This window comes from Andrena cerasifolii, chromosome 1 (assembly GCF_050908995.1).
Source record: "Andrena cerasifolii isolate SP2316 chromosome 1, iyAndCera1_principal, whole genome shotgun sequence".
NCBI lineage: Eukaryota > Metazoa > Arthropoda > Insecta > Hymenoptera > Andrenidae > Andrena > Andrena cerasifolii.
Window position 1 is genome coordinate 24,715,006 of NC_135118.1, and position 15,243 is coordinate 24,730,248.

The window sequence follows — 15,243 nt, forward strand, 5'->3', positions numbered from 1 at the left end:
AGAGTACAATGAACTTGCTTCATTCCTTTCACCTCCTAGACTCTAGGACCTAGAGCTAGCCCACAGTATGATCCACACGTGAACCACACTGTGTAGAGACGTTCACCATCCATATGCCACTCGACTCGATGTCTTTGACTGCTCATGCATTCGTAGCTTTCACAGAGGTTCACAGGGGTAATTTGCAAATACTAATATAGGTACATACGATTTTTCTCCAAACTGTAATCGAGCCCCACTTACTCTATACCAATACTTTTTTTTAGATATCGTCCAAGGGGTTATTACCAGAAATACTTTATGATTATGAGGCTCTTTTACTGAAGACGCTTTTTACGTACCTACAGTTGATGAATATAGTTTCGGCACAGCGCAAAATTTTAATTTGGAACTTTAAGAGACACTCACTGAGACGTGGGTCTTAAGGGATTTTTGGAACAGGGGAGAGGACAAAAAATGGGTATAGAACATTTCATGGAGACGTGGGAGGATTACAAAAGTATAGGTGACGCTGTGTCTGGATTAAAAAGTAAAAGATTTTCTAGTGTTCGGTAACACAGTGACTGGCTACCTTCACGTCACCAGCAAGCCCGGCTTGAGCCTTTTTCGGGCCCTTTATTTGTAATACATTTACTTGAGCTTCTTGATGACCTTACTCTGAATTTTTCTTCCTAGCCTGAAGCATTTATAGTACAACTTGTGATATTTCATTTAAAACTTTATTTTAAAAAATGCCAACATTGAAAAGACCATTTCGCGCCTCTTGTAAACTTTACGCCCTAGGCAGCTGTCTAATTTTGCCTACAGGCACGAGCCGGGCCTGCTCATCAGTATCTGAAATCCTCTCTCCCCCTAATTAGAATCTCCAAGCTTTCATAGCTATAGACAGACGAATGGATAGGAGCTTCGAATGTAAAAAGTGACGTGTACATGACGCCCCTCTCGCAAATCCAACCCCCGTACCGGTCCTCAGCATCCGTAATAGCGTATTTTCCGCATCGAGGCGACGCGACTGACATTCCCCGGGAGATCCCACGATCCTCCCGCCCTCTCCCTCTCTAAAGATATTTTGCCGTGATGAAAGAGCACGGATTCCCGTGCTTGCAGATCGCGAGGCATCGAATTTCTCGCGGTACATCGAGCAGCGGCCGGGCACGCTTTGTGCGCGGCTCCGCTGCCGGCGCATCGACACATCGTGAACTCGCGGCTCGAGTCACAATAATTCAATGGCCCGTGCCGTTTATTCCTTCGAGGAGGCGCGATTGCCCGTCTCCTTTGACGCGGGCATCTCTCGCGTTGCTCGTTACGCAACACTTGTCGCTCGATTTCGCGGCAAATTAACAGGCGAGACGATCCTCGACAATCGAATTAGCTCCCCCCCCCCTGTGATCGAGGCTCCGTTCGCCTCGTTGGGACATTTTAATGTCTCAGCTATCTCTCGTTTGCTATGAAGTCTTCTTCCTCGACAAGGTTTCTGCATTCTTGGTACCTGTAATTATTTCAAACAGAATTTCTGGCAGGTCTTCTTCGAGAGACTCGGGGTACATGCAGGTTACTTTGCTTTCTTTAATTGCTACTTACGTGGGTAGCGGGTAGGTGGGCTGGGAATATTATGTGGCCACTACCTGAGGGGCTACTATTTATAGAAAATAATCTTCTGCAGTGGATACTACTCAATAGACGTAATAGAGAGATAATTTTGGAGATAGACTTGTTGCTTTTGAGTGCCATTTATTCCTGTATCACGATTATTACTCAATCACCAATGGAATTACTATTCCCCCGTAAATTTACTGCGTTCACCCAACTCAAACCTGCTAAAACTTAAACTCTCGTAGAGTTCCAAACCACCCCCAAAAGTCAAAGTCGATTAAAGCCACCCCACCTTTAACCCAAAAAACTTGTACCATGTTTGACATTCCCCCTACCCACGATCGTAGTTCACGTGAAAAAGCCAGGTCTCATTAAATCGAGTTCAATTATCGAAATCGTTTTGCCGAACGCGGTGCAACGTTTCATCGTCATTAGCGTCGACCATAGAGCCTGCCTCTACACACACACACCCGCCTGTAGAATTTTCGACCGCTAATTATCAAATCATCTTCGTGCGTTCGTCGCGTCCCTTTATTGTTTCCCCCCTAGCACTCGTTTGCGCAGAGTGGAGGGCGCCTAATCGATCGGAGGGGGCTCGATTGACAATTTAAACGCGCTAGGGGAAAGGATGAAAATCGTCCCTCGCCGATCGCCGCTCTGGTTATCGAGAACAAATTATTCTAACGTAGGGAGCGGATGAAACGCGATGAACGGACGATTGCAATCGATTATCGACTGATCGAGCAGGGGCCACGAGATTCGCAGTATTCCGTGTCGAATCGATTCTGATACAGGCTCTTTCGCGTTCGCCCCTCCTCCACCCTTTTTCGAGCACGCCAGACAGATTATAAACACGTCGCGCGGTGGACGCGGTTGTTTAACAGCAATTGCCAATCAATCGGGACAATCGCGCGTTTAATTACCCAAAGCTGTACCCTGCTTGACGCCCACGGCGCCATCCCCCGCTAGCCTCCCTAAAGGGTCTTCTTTTGAGGTAGTCTGCATCCGCATGACGTCTTTGTTCCACGGTTCGGAGGAGACAATGGAGGCTTACGTAAAGTCACCTTAGAAATTGAAATAAGGTTGTAGTGACGCAATGCAGTTTGAAGCGGGACGTAGAGTGTTCATTGCTCCATTACCGATACGAATCAAAGCCATAGAAATCCGGGAAGCTTGACGCGCATTGTTTCTTAGACCCCCTTTTACGCTCTCCGCGTCCATTTACCATCTAATTCGCCTCGCTAATCAAATTTCTGTTGAGAGATATTGACGCGTACAGCGAAAAGCTCGTTGCAGGCAGGATACCGTATTTTCTCCGCTTTCAGAGGGAAAGTTTTCCCTCGGCGTAGACTCTATAGGCAGCTGGTTTCACAGAGTTCGAGCTTGATTTATACCGATGGTTCGTTCACAGTTCAATCTTCAAATGGACTGGTTCGGCGCTCCGACGCACTAAACACTTTCAAACGGGCGGGTTGCGTCTGAAAGGGGCTGGATGAGTAACCTGATTTGACGCTGACAAGCAGGCCTCTGGAAACGAATCACGCCTATGGTACCTTCGAATCACAGTGCAGATATAAACAAACCCAGCGTCTAACAACCTAACACAGGACTTTGTCCGACCTAACTCGAGCCTAACTGAGCGCCGACCAAAATTTACTTAGGACCGGTCTGAATTTGTTGTAGACCCCAAGCCTAAGACAACTTAATCCACGCGCAACCCGTAGCTGACCAAGTCTCGGTTAAATTTAGCCAAAGCCAATCTAAGCTTGATCCGAGACTGACAAGGAAACGCTCCCAACTCGAAAATTCTGATTTTAATGAACCTTCGTGTGGACGTAGAGCGTATTGGAATATGCAAGGAGTAATTTCTCTATTCTGCGGAAGTTCGCTCTGAAGGGGTGCAAATCAGCCCTAAAGCTATTCCGTTTTTCCTTTCTTTAATACAACTTTATTTTTCTTTCGGCAGTGCGATGGAACGTCAAAAGCTGAATAGTTATTATAGTTAAAGTTTTGCTCCATCTCGCAGCGTTAGAAAGTTATATTAAAAGAAAAAACGAAAAAACGCGATCACTTTAAGGGCTGATTTCAACCCTTCAGAGTGAATTTCCGCGGGAAGAAGAAATTGCTTCTTGGCTATCTCAATATGCTCTCCATTTGCACAGTGTTTCAGTAGAATCAGAATTTTTGTGCAACGTATTCTGCAGCATTCTTCCCCTCTGTGTATTTATAATTCTCTCTGCAGATTTCTGACGCGACATTAAAATTTCCGTATGACGGTGGACGCAAATCAACTTCATCGACTTTACGTTTAAACGCGCCGGAGTGTGGGGAGACAGGCAAGCTTCGATTTTCGAACACCGAATTTTCATCGCGACCTTCGATATTCGATTACATACGCGATGATTCTACAAGTCGCAACAGTGCACGTCCGCAAAGAAGAGCTATATTCCACGCTTTACTTCCTCCACGTTCCCTTGAAACGAAGGTGCCGTCTCCTCTTTCCGCAGTTCCGTTTGTCGAAATTGCGTTTCGCTCTTGCCACGTTAACGGCGCGACGGAATCAATAGAACGGGGATTCGGACAAACGGCGGGAAAGAATAAAACCACCTTCCAGGAAGAAACCAGCGACGCTCAAGGGACGAGATATTCTTTGTACGCGAAAACATTTTCATAGACAAAGGGTGCGGAGCAACGATTCGAGCGGCCCCTTTGGAGACACACATCGGGGAGAGCGCGGAAACAAACACGCGGGCCCTGCAGCCTGTTCAACGTTCACCCCGAAAGGGAGGTTTTAATTAAGTCCGCCACTCCTTGAATTAACGACGCCAGGAGTTCTTCAGCGAGCTCACCGAGTGATTACGCCGTTCAACCGAAATATCGTTCTCGTTAACGTCCTCGCTCTTCGGCGAAGGCCTCCTAAAGGCATAAGCTTCTACCCCTCGCGTAGATATATGTACAGGGGGATATCATAACACGCGGGACATCAGTGGTGAGCGAGGGACATAGAAACAATAAAAAAAGTCCGTGGAAACACGTGCCTTATTTGACCTTGTTTCGAAGTTATAGTCAGTTTTATATGCCAGTACTTCTTAATCACAGCTTTTTCGTACTGGCAGATTTACGGGTCGATTTCACGTAAATTTCTTAAGTAATCAATTGAGTGGACTATTGGAAGAAGGCCAGCTCCGTATGCAACATCGACTGCAGGCTTGCATCGAAGCCGGTGGTTATTTCGAGCACTTCCTACAAAGGTAAGCAGCGGCACATTACGGGAATACAGAAGTGGCTATAACTCAGGAACAGGTAGAAACAGCGCACATGTTTATATAAACTTTTTTCATCGATTTCGTCCCCTGTCCACCGACGAAGTTGGTCCCAAGCGGAGCCACGCACCCTGTATAAATAAGTTGCATTCTGAACTGCTCCAAGTGAATCTGAATTACTCAGAGGTAGAATAATGCAGATCCAAGTTGTGTCTGTTACTCACTTTTAGCGGCAGCTCGCTTAAACGAAACTGCCCCGGCACACGCGAATCTCCAGCCAGGAGAAAAGTGGAATCCTCTCTAGCCGAGGAGCGAGCCTCGCGTGATTCGGTTAGGTCCGTGCAACTCGATCACGCGTAAAAAACGTCGGCGCGAAATTACAATGTCTAGGGATGCTCTTTCCCGTGAAGATCCTTTCCCATCGTCCGGGGTCTATTCGATTTATTTGCCACCGCTGCTCCACGCTCGTCACTTTGGCACGGCGGTGTAATAAGTCAGCGAGCTCCGGTGAACGTTACTTAAATCGAAGGGGGATGGTTTACGTGGGCGATCGGTTATGCTGTTCCAGGGCGGACCACTCGCAGCGGGTGGGTTACGGTGAGTAACAGAAGTTAAGGAAGGATTTCGAAAGGGACCGTCCAGTTCGCCCCGAACTCGACAGATCGATGGACTACGGTAATTAAGATAGAGTTGGGGACGAACTGCCGCCCTGATTGGCTCGGCATGCTTAATTTCGGTTTGCTCGGATAAACGAGCTGGGAAAGTGAGAAACAAATTGCAAAAAGGCGTGATGAACGATAACTGGGTTGAAATCGTAGTTCAGCCTTCTCTTCGGGGTTCTTTGGCAACAAAACCGCTTGGATGTTTGGTGGAACACCACCTCGAGCTATGGTTACACCAGACAGCAGTTTGTTCAATCCTTCGCCATTAGGGATGGCGAGTTGCAGATGACAGGGAATGATTCCGGTCTTCTTGTTAGCTCTTGTTGCCTCAAATATTCCATAGCAGCAGCGAGATGCACTGGTTCTCCCGCACCAACGCTTTCTACGAAGTTTCCTTCCCGAAGAAGTCTATATACTCAGCTAACGGGAAATTGAAGACCAGCTCCGTTCGGACGGCACCTGGCCTTTCCCTTGACTTCCCCATCTTTTCCGCGACCAGACACTTTTTACGGGAAGAGAGCTTGTAGAGAAGCTAAAGCGTCGAGAAATAGAGAAAGAACGAGAACTGATGAAAAAAAGAAATAAGTAGGGGTGAAGTTTCAGGGGAGGTATTTTCGGTCTACTTGTTTGTGAAAGTGTGAATGTATGATATGATTCGATGGCGTTGTGAAGTTTAAAAGGCATCGAGCGATAGAGATTGGGCCTGATGAATAAAAACTAAGCAATTCCTTATTAGCCAACTCAATTGCTTAAAAAGCAATTACTTAAACAAAAAAGGAATTTCTTATTTTCGTATGAATAAAATTCGTAAGGAATTGCTGGCTTTGCTAGACCGTATAAGTAAAAGGTAGCTGTGACTGCCGGTAACGTTCTCACTCTCTCTCGGGCTACCCCCGCTCGCTCGCGTTCAGTGCTCCTGACTCGTGCCCGCCTTTACAGATATAATTTTCGAAAATCTTCAATTTTTCCATTTTTTTCGCACATTATAAAATTTTTCTTTCCAAACGTTTAAGAAGTGCGACATTTCCATACGTTATTGCAGCGTAAACAAAATTACGACTGTAGCATGCAGAAAAGGAAACTTTTCATGGAGAAACGCCGACCATCGAGAAGTTACCCAAATACGCTTGTAGGCCGCCCGTGAGCCGAGACGCGCGGGCGTCGAACCGCGGCTCGCAATCGTTTGCAATCACTCCACAAATCACACCTTTTAAGGAACGGAATCATTTTTGTTACACCCTGTATAATATATATATATACATATATGAATTTAAAACGGCTGCATTAATTATCGTTTAAAGAGCTTCATGCACCATTTATTCATACGCTTTCTCTCTAATACATACTGATGAAGTAAATTGGTCCTTTAAGCAAATGTTAGCATGGGTACAGCAGTCTTAAAAATTCTTAGAGAATTGCTTATTTAGCAAAAGCAATTGCTTCTTTTATTCATTGGATTGTAAGCAATTCCTTAAAAAATTAAGGAAAAGCGATTCCTTTAAGCAATTCCTAGGCAGTTTAGGTATTCCTACAAGATAAAGCAAATGCTTGTGTTTTTATTCGCATGCATTTAAGCAATTCCTAGTAAAATATTAAGAAAAAGCAATTGCTTACACTTTATTCAATAGGCTCATTGTACGAGTCTGTAGAGTTTGGGAACTGTAGGAATTTAGGCTCCTTTACCAATTGTCGATATTATCTAATACTTTTCTAACTTTCAGTGAGCTTATCTCTGTCTATGGAAATAAAGTAACATGTGACTCCTAACTGGTATATCGTGGACGTTCCTAAGCGCCAGTAGAACGCTCAGCGCTTAGTCAGACATCTCAGGAATGCCTTGTACTTTGGCAATAACTTGTTACAAGTATAATATCGTACAATTTATTACCATTAACAGAAGAATCTTATTAAAAAGGTCTCATTACCCAGCGCGAAACTTTCGTTAAGAAGATTTTTAAAACTTCCATTCTAAACTATTCCTCTGCTGATAATCTTACCTCCCTAGCTTCTCTTACCTACATTCTCCCTACACCTACGCTGATCACTCCTCTTTCGTGTAGCCCGTTTTTACACTTCCCAGCCTCTCCTAATTCCCAGTGAATTCCAGTAGAATACCTACACCACTGCGTCCCACGCCAGTTCCAATTAGCAAACAGTATCTACACCTGTCCCCTGCCCAGCAATCTTATACCCAGTAAATTCAGAAGCCTGTTCCCAGTATCCGAAGGTCGAGCAAAGTCTTGCCCGATATTAAGTTGACCCGGAATTAAGCGCGTCTCGCTATAAGTCGGGCTCGCATCAAGCGAAAGACGAGCCACGGAGGCCCCGAGTTATCGAGACTCTGGCTGTAATTCGCTTGCAGCGACAACTTCGTTTCCTCCAGTTCGACCTTCGTGCACCGTTCCCACAGGATTCATCGGTCATCGAGGGAGGACAGGGGTGGGAGACGCGGAAGGAAAACTGCCGTCTATACGAATTTACCCAGCGGCCACGTGTTTCGGGCGGTCGAGCCCCGAGATCCAGCACGGGTAATCGCTAATTCCCGTGGCAGAATTTACGGCGCTCATCCGTTCCCGATACCCCAGATGGACAAGTTCGGCGGGCGAGGAAATCTCGACGAGAGGGGCGGTTGCGCGTGCACGAGCGCATAATCAAAACACGAGACGAAGTAACTCAATCAGAGTAACGCTGCTCCTTGTTTCCTGGCTACGAAACGCTTCCAGGTTATTAAACTGCTTCCTCTTGTTAAATATACGCCGCGGGGATCGATCGTGCGCTTTATTTATAGGAAAAGTTCTCTATCGCGCAACTGGTGTTCAAGGAACCCATTATCGGGTCAATTGTCTTGGAAACATCGCGACGTTACGTGGGGGAGGGACACGAAAAGGGTAACCTTAGAGAGTGCGCTGAGTTCTTCTTGGTAATAGTTCCCGCGCCACTGCTGGAAGGGTGGGCTTCTTTGTCAGAGGGAACATAGACGTCCATTAAGGGACTCCTTTGGTAATTCTTTGAATTAGGGAGAAGGCACTTATTTCTCTATTTTCGGGGAGCAATTACGTTGCTGTCGATCGCGAGTTATTCTAAGAGAATACACCGAGCCATTGAAGGATCCCGAGCGACTCAGAATTCGGCGGAAGGTGATCCCTTACGCAAAAATGAACGAGCAAACAGTGTGCAATAAAAATTTTCCATCCGCGGCATAGTTTGGCGGAAAATCGATTTTGAAATTTTGTTGGGCACGCATGCGCCCGACTAAGAATTGGTAGAATGCGACAGTAAATATGGCGCAACTGCTGATGAACAGAACCCTTGAGCAGAAATAAAAGCGGAAATAAAATTGCAGGATAGCTTGTTTCGAATAGGCAGTGTTTTCAAGAAAATCGAGTTTGAAGATCTAAAAGTCAGTTCCACCTTCAGATTCATTTTGCCGAGATGAAATCCCATTTGATGGAAGTTGTTCTACAATTTCGAATTATATCTGTGCACGAGGATTCATTCCGTTCGCAATCGCGCCATATTTCCTGATAAATTCTGCTCCTCTCTAGTCGAGTGCGAGCGTACTTATTCTACACTTTTCATTTATTTTTTCCCAAGGAATCGCCTGCACCGTCCCTTCGATCGCGCCCCGTATTTCCTGGAGGCGCCGAACTTGTCCAATCTAATTTCCGAGGGGGGGGGGGGGGGGGGGAGGAAGAACAAAAAGTAGGATCGCGGTGATGTAATGCACCTGAAGCATCACGTGTAAGCGTCTGGAGGGTCCGTCGCGATTAGTTCGCCGAGGGAAAGTTACGCGAGGCGTGTCTTCTCCCCATTAGCGTGGAATTATCGCGTTCCCTTAAGATGCAGCTAATTACAAAACGAGCAGCTTGCTGCCGACGTGCGCGGACCGTCGTCTTAATAAGGCAGCGGTTGAAGTTCAGCCGGGTGGCTGATAAAACAGGGCGTAACGCGGATGATAAAGACCCCGGTGTAGTCAGCCGGCTATTAAACAGCAAAAGACTTAGTCGAACATGAACGTGGCTCACCCCGCGCCCTATGAACCGTGAAACACGTGCTCTCGCGAACGAGAGCGCAGCTAATCGAGCAGACGATCCACGTAGATCATATCGAGAAATACGTGTACGAGAGAAACGCGGCGAATTTTGCCAAGTTTCTTTGCTGCCAGCCAGCTCGAAAACTTCGATATCCCGGCGAGCTGAGGATATTGAAATTTTTCACTGACAGATTTTTCATTTCGCGTTTCGCCAATGGGGCTATTTTTTTTTTAATATATCAAAGGTCAGTTGGAAAGATCAATGTTCGCTTTAGATGCGAGGTTGACGATTGCTGGTGGCTGCTGAAAAGTGTAATATAAGGATATTTTTCTGAATTAAAGGTTTCCTCAGCTGTTTTACATTGCTCGTTTTATTTATTTATTATTTTGTATAGCAGGTGCTCTGAGGTTTTCTTGCTGGGATAGATTGAAGTTAGATATTTTACAGATTAAAGTGGACCGTCATTCTCCCATACTGTCATATTCATATTTTTATATTTATCTTTCGGCTGAACACTTTTGACTTTGGTAGGCTTAATCTACCGTGTCATTTATGGAGTCGACAGCACCCACACTATTTACTTGCAAATACTGTAATTGTCATTTAAAAAAATTACTTCCCCATTTTTCAAGCTTTTTCCCTGGTATCTTCATCGCCATTGTTCTAAACTCTGAACATCCGCCTCGAGAAGCCAAGTGATCAAAGTCGCAAGAAAATTTGTCGAAATACTTCACACGTGGGCCCCTAAAAAACTCATACCACCCCGGTGAGTGATCGCCTATTCCCTCCCCGTACGCCCTCGAATTCCCAAGCGGACCTTTGGTTCACAGCAGCACAAGAGGTTCCTCGAAAGAAGCAGCCGAGCGTCGTCCCCGGGGAGTCAGCTCTCAGCACCACCCCTCGCCCACCGTGGCGATATCAGAAGGAATGGCTGGAGGCAAAAGGGTTCAGGCTAGGATTAAATAGGGCGAGGTAATCGTCGGTGGCGTAATTATATACACGGCGGCCCTCGAAACAGACGAGACGCTGCCATGGATGGAATTCCACCCCGTGTAATATAAGGCGCCTCGCCCGAGTGGATTATGAAAAACTAATCCTCCGCGGTAACTTCGTTTTCACTGCTATGAATTAACGGCCCCCGCTGAAACTCCACCACCTTGGAGCTCGCCGAGGGAATTCTGAAATGAAACGACGGTGTCCTGTGTGTTATGGGTGGGACCGCGGAGCTTGGAGGATATTTGTATCTGACCTAGAACCACAAAGCTTGGAGGCTATCTGCGGTAATCTTCGACTAACTTGATGGGACAAGGGTGATGGAGGAGTAGCTACTAGCCATCACTCCCTATTACGACACCCTCTTCAAAACTCTTTGCAATATTAATCTGAAAGCAGGCTATAAGCTCGTGAAACTGTACCTACCTGTGCTCTTTCAAAAGTACCTAAAGACTAATGAAGATACTGGCTTCGGCCATCTCCGGGAGCTCCTCCACTCTTACCGCAGCGAAATCCAAAGACCCCTGTGGTCGTGTCCGTAGTTGAAAGAGGGCGTCATAAAAGTGACGCGAGGTTGTAAGAATGTTACTCCGCGGAGTATTCTCGAAGAGCTGTGGGAAGAGAAGCAGGTTCCTTAAACCGATGGCCTACATCTCCCCATTTGGATCCTCTGCAAGCATGGCTCAGCAAGAGTCGGTCGATCGGATTGTTGCACAGGTATTCGTGCATCTTGCCGAATCAGACGACTCTGTGAATTGAGTTGTCCAGGCTTTCGACGAGTCCCTTCTTCTTGAATCTGCTTCTCGGAAGTGTGTCGCGTGCAGCAGGAAAACGTCGCTTCAATTGCTTGCAACTTCTTCGAGCTTGTACCTAACAGCTTCGGCAGTTCCATTCTCCTTTCTCTTCGCGATGAGGGAATTATATAAAAATATAAGCGTAGCTTTAAATATTGAGTAGCTGTCAGGACTTCAAAATATCTTGCAATCTGCTTTCTGATTCGTCGAAAAAGTGCACCGGCGTCTGATGCACTGTTCTTGATAGTTTCCTTTGGATATAACATGGTGGTGGCAACTAGGGATTGCAAAATTACCGACTTTTTCAATTACCGGTAATTCGGTGAAATTTTTAATCAAAACCGGTTTAAGAATAATTTACCGGTGTTTTTTTTAAGGTATAGAAAATATAAGAGTAAACATTACAAAAAACTTTTTTTCAACTCTAATCGAGCATTATAAAAATATATGGAAATAAAACTATTCTGAACATAAAATATAAAATGATACAACACTGAATAGATATATTTGTATAGCTATTGACAATACTTATTAATATGGATCGTCACCACGAAAACAATGAAAAGAATCTTAACTTATATACATAATTAAATATTCTTTATTTAACAATTCTTTTTATCAAATAAGCTCGCAAAAAACATACCTAATTCGTCTAAACTTTGGGCTCTTGATCGCTACCTAATTTTCTACACTTGTTGGCCGGGTAGGCATTAAAAGATCATATGTCATTCATCTTAATATATAAAGCAGAAAGTGTTTATGTGTTTGTCTGTCGCCTAAAAACTTTCGAACGGTAAACTCTGGGATCACGAAATGTGTCGCAGCTCATTATGCCTGGCTACTCCAAATGAATGTGACTATTTCCCCCCTCCAAAAAAATTCTTTTTATAAAATCAGAATCTAAATTTCGGGCGAAGCCGTGTACTAAAGCTAGTAGTATATATTTTCTCCTTATTTTTTCTACTTGAAAATACGTCCATTTTTTCATGACTGATTCAGATTTTTAGTTTTCTTTTGGATCAGAGTTGGTTTTTCATGAGATACTTCGGTTTTCGTCGTTATTAGTAATTGAAGTGTTTTTTTTTTTACTGCTAACGTAGTAGATGTCGATGGAATTACTGAACGCATATATGCGCTATATTGCTACATGTAATTTATCGAATTACCGGTAAAAATTTGGCGAATTACCGGTAAAAATTTAAGGATATTTCTCGCGATTTACCGGTATTGCAATCCCTAGTACCAACGGATCGAGGAGCAATGATTGTTATGGTGAAATTACTGCGTCACAGAAACGTGGTTCGACGAGAAAGTCTTTCATTATCAAATCGTTATATCCGCACTTACTAACAACCAATGGACGAATCCGCTTACAGAGATTGCGACGTGCACCGCCGAGGAGATAATAGCCCGCAGAAAGCACCTGGTACCTCCACGGTGCTGCCACAATTACTACTGCCAGCATCCTCCGTAAATACATTGATCTTCAGTTTTGCGCTGGAAGAAAGACTGCCGTCGACCGAGAGATCCTTCGTGGAAGTCCAGAGAACTGTCACAGAAGGAGAATAGGATCCAGGACAGACCGGTAAGCTTCGAGCTAACCACCTCGCCACAAATGATCGCCAATCTTCTTTAAAAAGGAGGCACAATGGGGAGGCGAGTCGCAGAATTTTCTGTTGAATAACACAACGCGTTTGTTCCACGTGGAATTGAAATGTAGGATATCTGAAATCACTTAGTTCCCTCATTATACTCTGCAGACGCATACTCGAGAAGTTCCATGTTCAATTCCCCCGAACAGAACTGAACGAGAAACTTTCAAGCTGTGCTGCATCTTCCGAGCTAAATGCCTCGCGAGATTTTAAGCAACCATGAAATTAATGCGTTCCCATTGTTAATACCCAAGTACCAGGGAGCTGGAGTGCCTTCCGCAAAAACGCTAAAGTTACTCGCAGAAGCCGCGAGCTTCTTATCTTTAAGAATTTCGGCCACGGAAACCTCGAAGCAAAAGTAAAGCAAGGGGGAGGGAGAGTTACCTTCAAGAATTTGAAAAATGGAAACCTCGACGATCCTTCAAAATAAAAGCGAAACGAGGGAGAGATACCTTTAAGAATTTGGAACGCGGAAACCTCGAAGATCCTTGGAAATGAAGGCAAATCGGAAGGCTGGAAGATCAAACAGGTTCCCCAAAAGGAGTGACAGGTTCCGGAATCGAGTAGAGCAAGCGGAACAACCGAAATCTCCTCTGAGGGTATCGAATATATTGGGCCAACCGAGCGTACAATCGACGATGCCATTATAATCCGATTGTCGATGTTATGGACATGGCCGAAGAACGGTATCGCGCTGGTACTCCCGTTTCCATCGATTCCATCATCCGCCACCCTCCTCCGCCTCCACCAACCCCCGGTTTCGATGTATCGTTGGCTCTCTCGCGTTAACGCAAGAACAATTTTTCCAACACGCCGGCGTGTCGACAACCCGCTCTTTATTCGACCGTGTCATCGCGGAATCGATAACTCGAACAGCTCTTATTTATTATTCGTTTTTCCCCGTGTCGCCCTGTAACGTACCGTCCAGCGTCGAATCGATGAAATCGCAAACAGAGAGGCTGTCTGCCTTGCTTTCGACAGCCACTGGACGTTTCATGTTGTTTCCTTGTCCGTGCAGCTGCTCGTGGTCCCTCGTGCAACGGGCACAGTAATTAATCGATCGATCCAGTAAATCGTTGGCTCGTTGGTAAGCCCGACAATGTTTATATTTCTCGACTTTTCATAGATGCGAATTTAAAAGTCTGTCCAACACGAGGAATCAGGTAATTATTATTATTACTATTAAATTAACGGGAGAACCGTTTAGATACAAAGTATATAGCAAATTAGTACAAAGATAAAGTAAATATAACAAAAACATAAAATAACATAAAATAAAATGTAAAACAATAAAATAAAGTGAAATAAAATAAATAAAAAGAAACAAAACAGTCTGAGCCCTAAGACCTAATCACAGCACCAAAGGTGCTTAAATTAATTTAAATTAAATTAAATTACTGAGGTAACAGTCTCCTAAGCAATTGGTTCCTGAACGAAGCGAAGGAGACAGCGAACACGTCTATGTCAGCGGGGCACTGGTTCATCTCATCCATAGCACGATTTAAGGGATCGACTGTATAGTGATAATATTCAGGCACATAATCGAAAGCTACTGCACAGCACACCAGTCTTCCCCATATGGATTTTTAATAACAATTCTATTGCTGCAAAAAAAACTTAGAAAGTGCTTCCATTAATCCGTGAGGATTTTAGGGAGCAATTTTTCGCAACGAGCCAGTGAAGTGGCTCTTGGTGAACTTTAGTCTGATTTGGACAGTTGGTTGTTAATGGGGAAACTTGATCTTCGGAGTGATTTCAAGCCAGCTGATTATTCTCTGCGAAGCGAAAGGAAATGAAATGGGAAGATTGGAATTAAGGATTTTAGTAATGCGACTTGGAGGTGGGAGACTTGAAGCGAAAGAAGGGTTACGAGATTGGAGCAATAATAATTTAGTATTATACATGGTGTACTGTTTGAATTAATTAAATGCATCGCTTCACATTGACGTGACACAGTTTAAAAATCCGAAAACATGTTCCAGTGGGTAAACATTCCGTGCGAGTTTTCATGTTAAATATTGAAGCTTGCACAATAAAAGCTCACCAGCGATCGCGAAACAGTTGCGCGACTTCTATTAGAAATTCACTGGAAGTGGAAACATATTACAATGCGACGTAACTCAGCAGCGTGTCGTAATTTCGAAAGCAGCGCGTCACTCCTGTACTTTTATTCTTTACGGGAAAAGACGTTCTCAAAGGGGCAACTGCCTCCTCCCCACCGCCATTGCTCTTCTCCTCGTTATTCTTCATCT

General features: G+C 44.7%; 1 protein-coding gene and 1 pseudogene across 1 annotated transcript in view; one reads left to right on the forward strand and one right to left on the reverse strand.

The window, feature by feature from the left end:
• The window catches only part of LOC143371227 (dexamethasone-induced Ras-related protein 1), a 79,962-nt gene that overhangs the window by 6,984 nt on the left and 57,735 nt on the right, over positions 1 to 15,243 (forward strand). The window lies entirely within an intron of this gene.
• Positions 4,759 to 10,211, reverse strand: LOC143373134 (histone H2A-like; annotated as a pseudogene).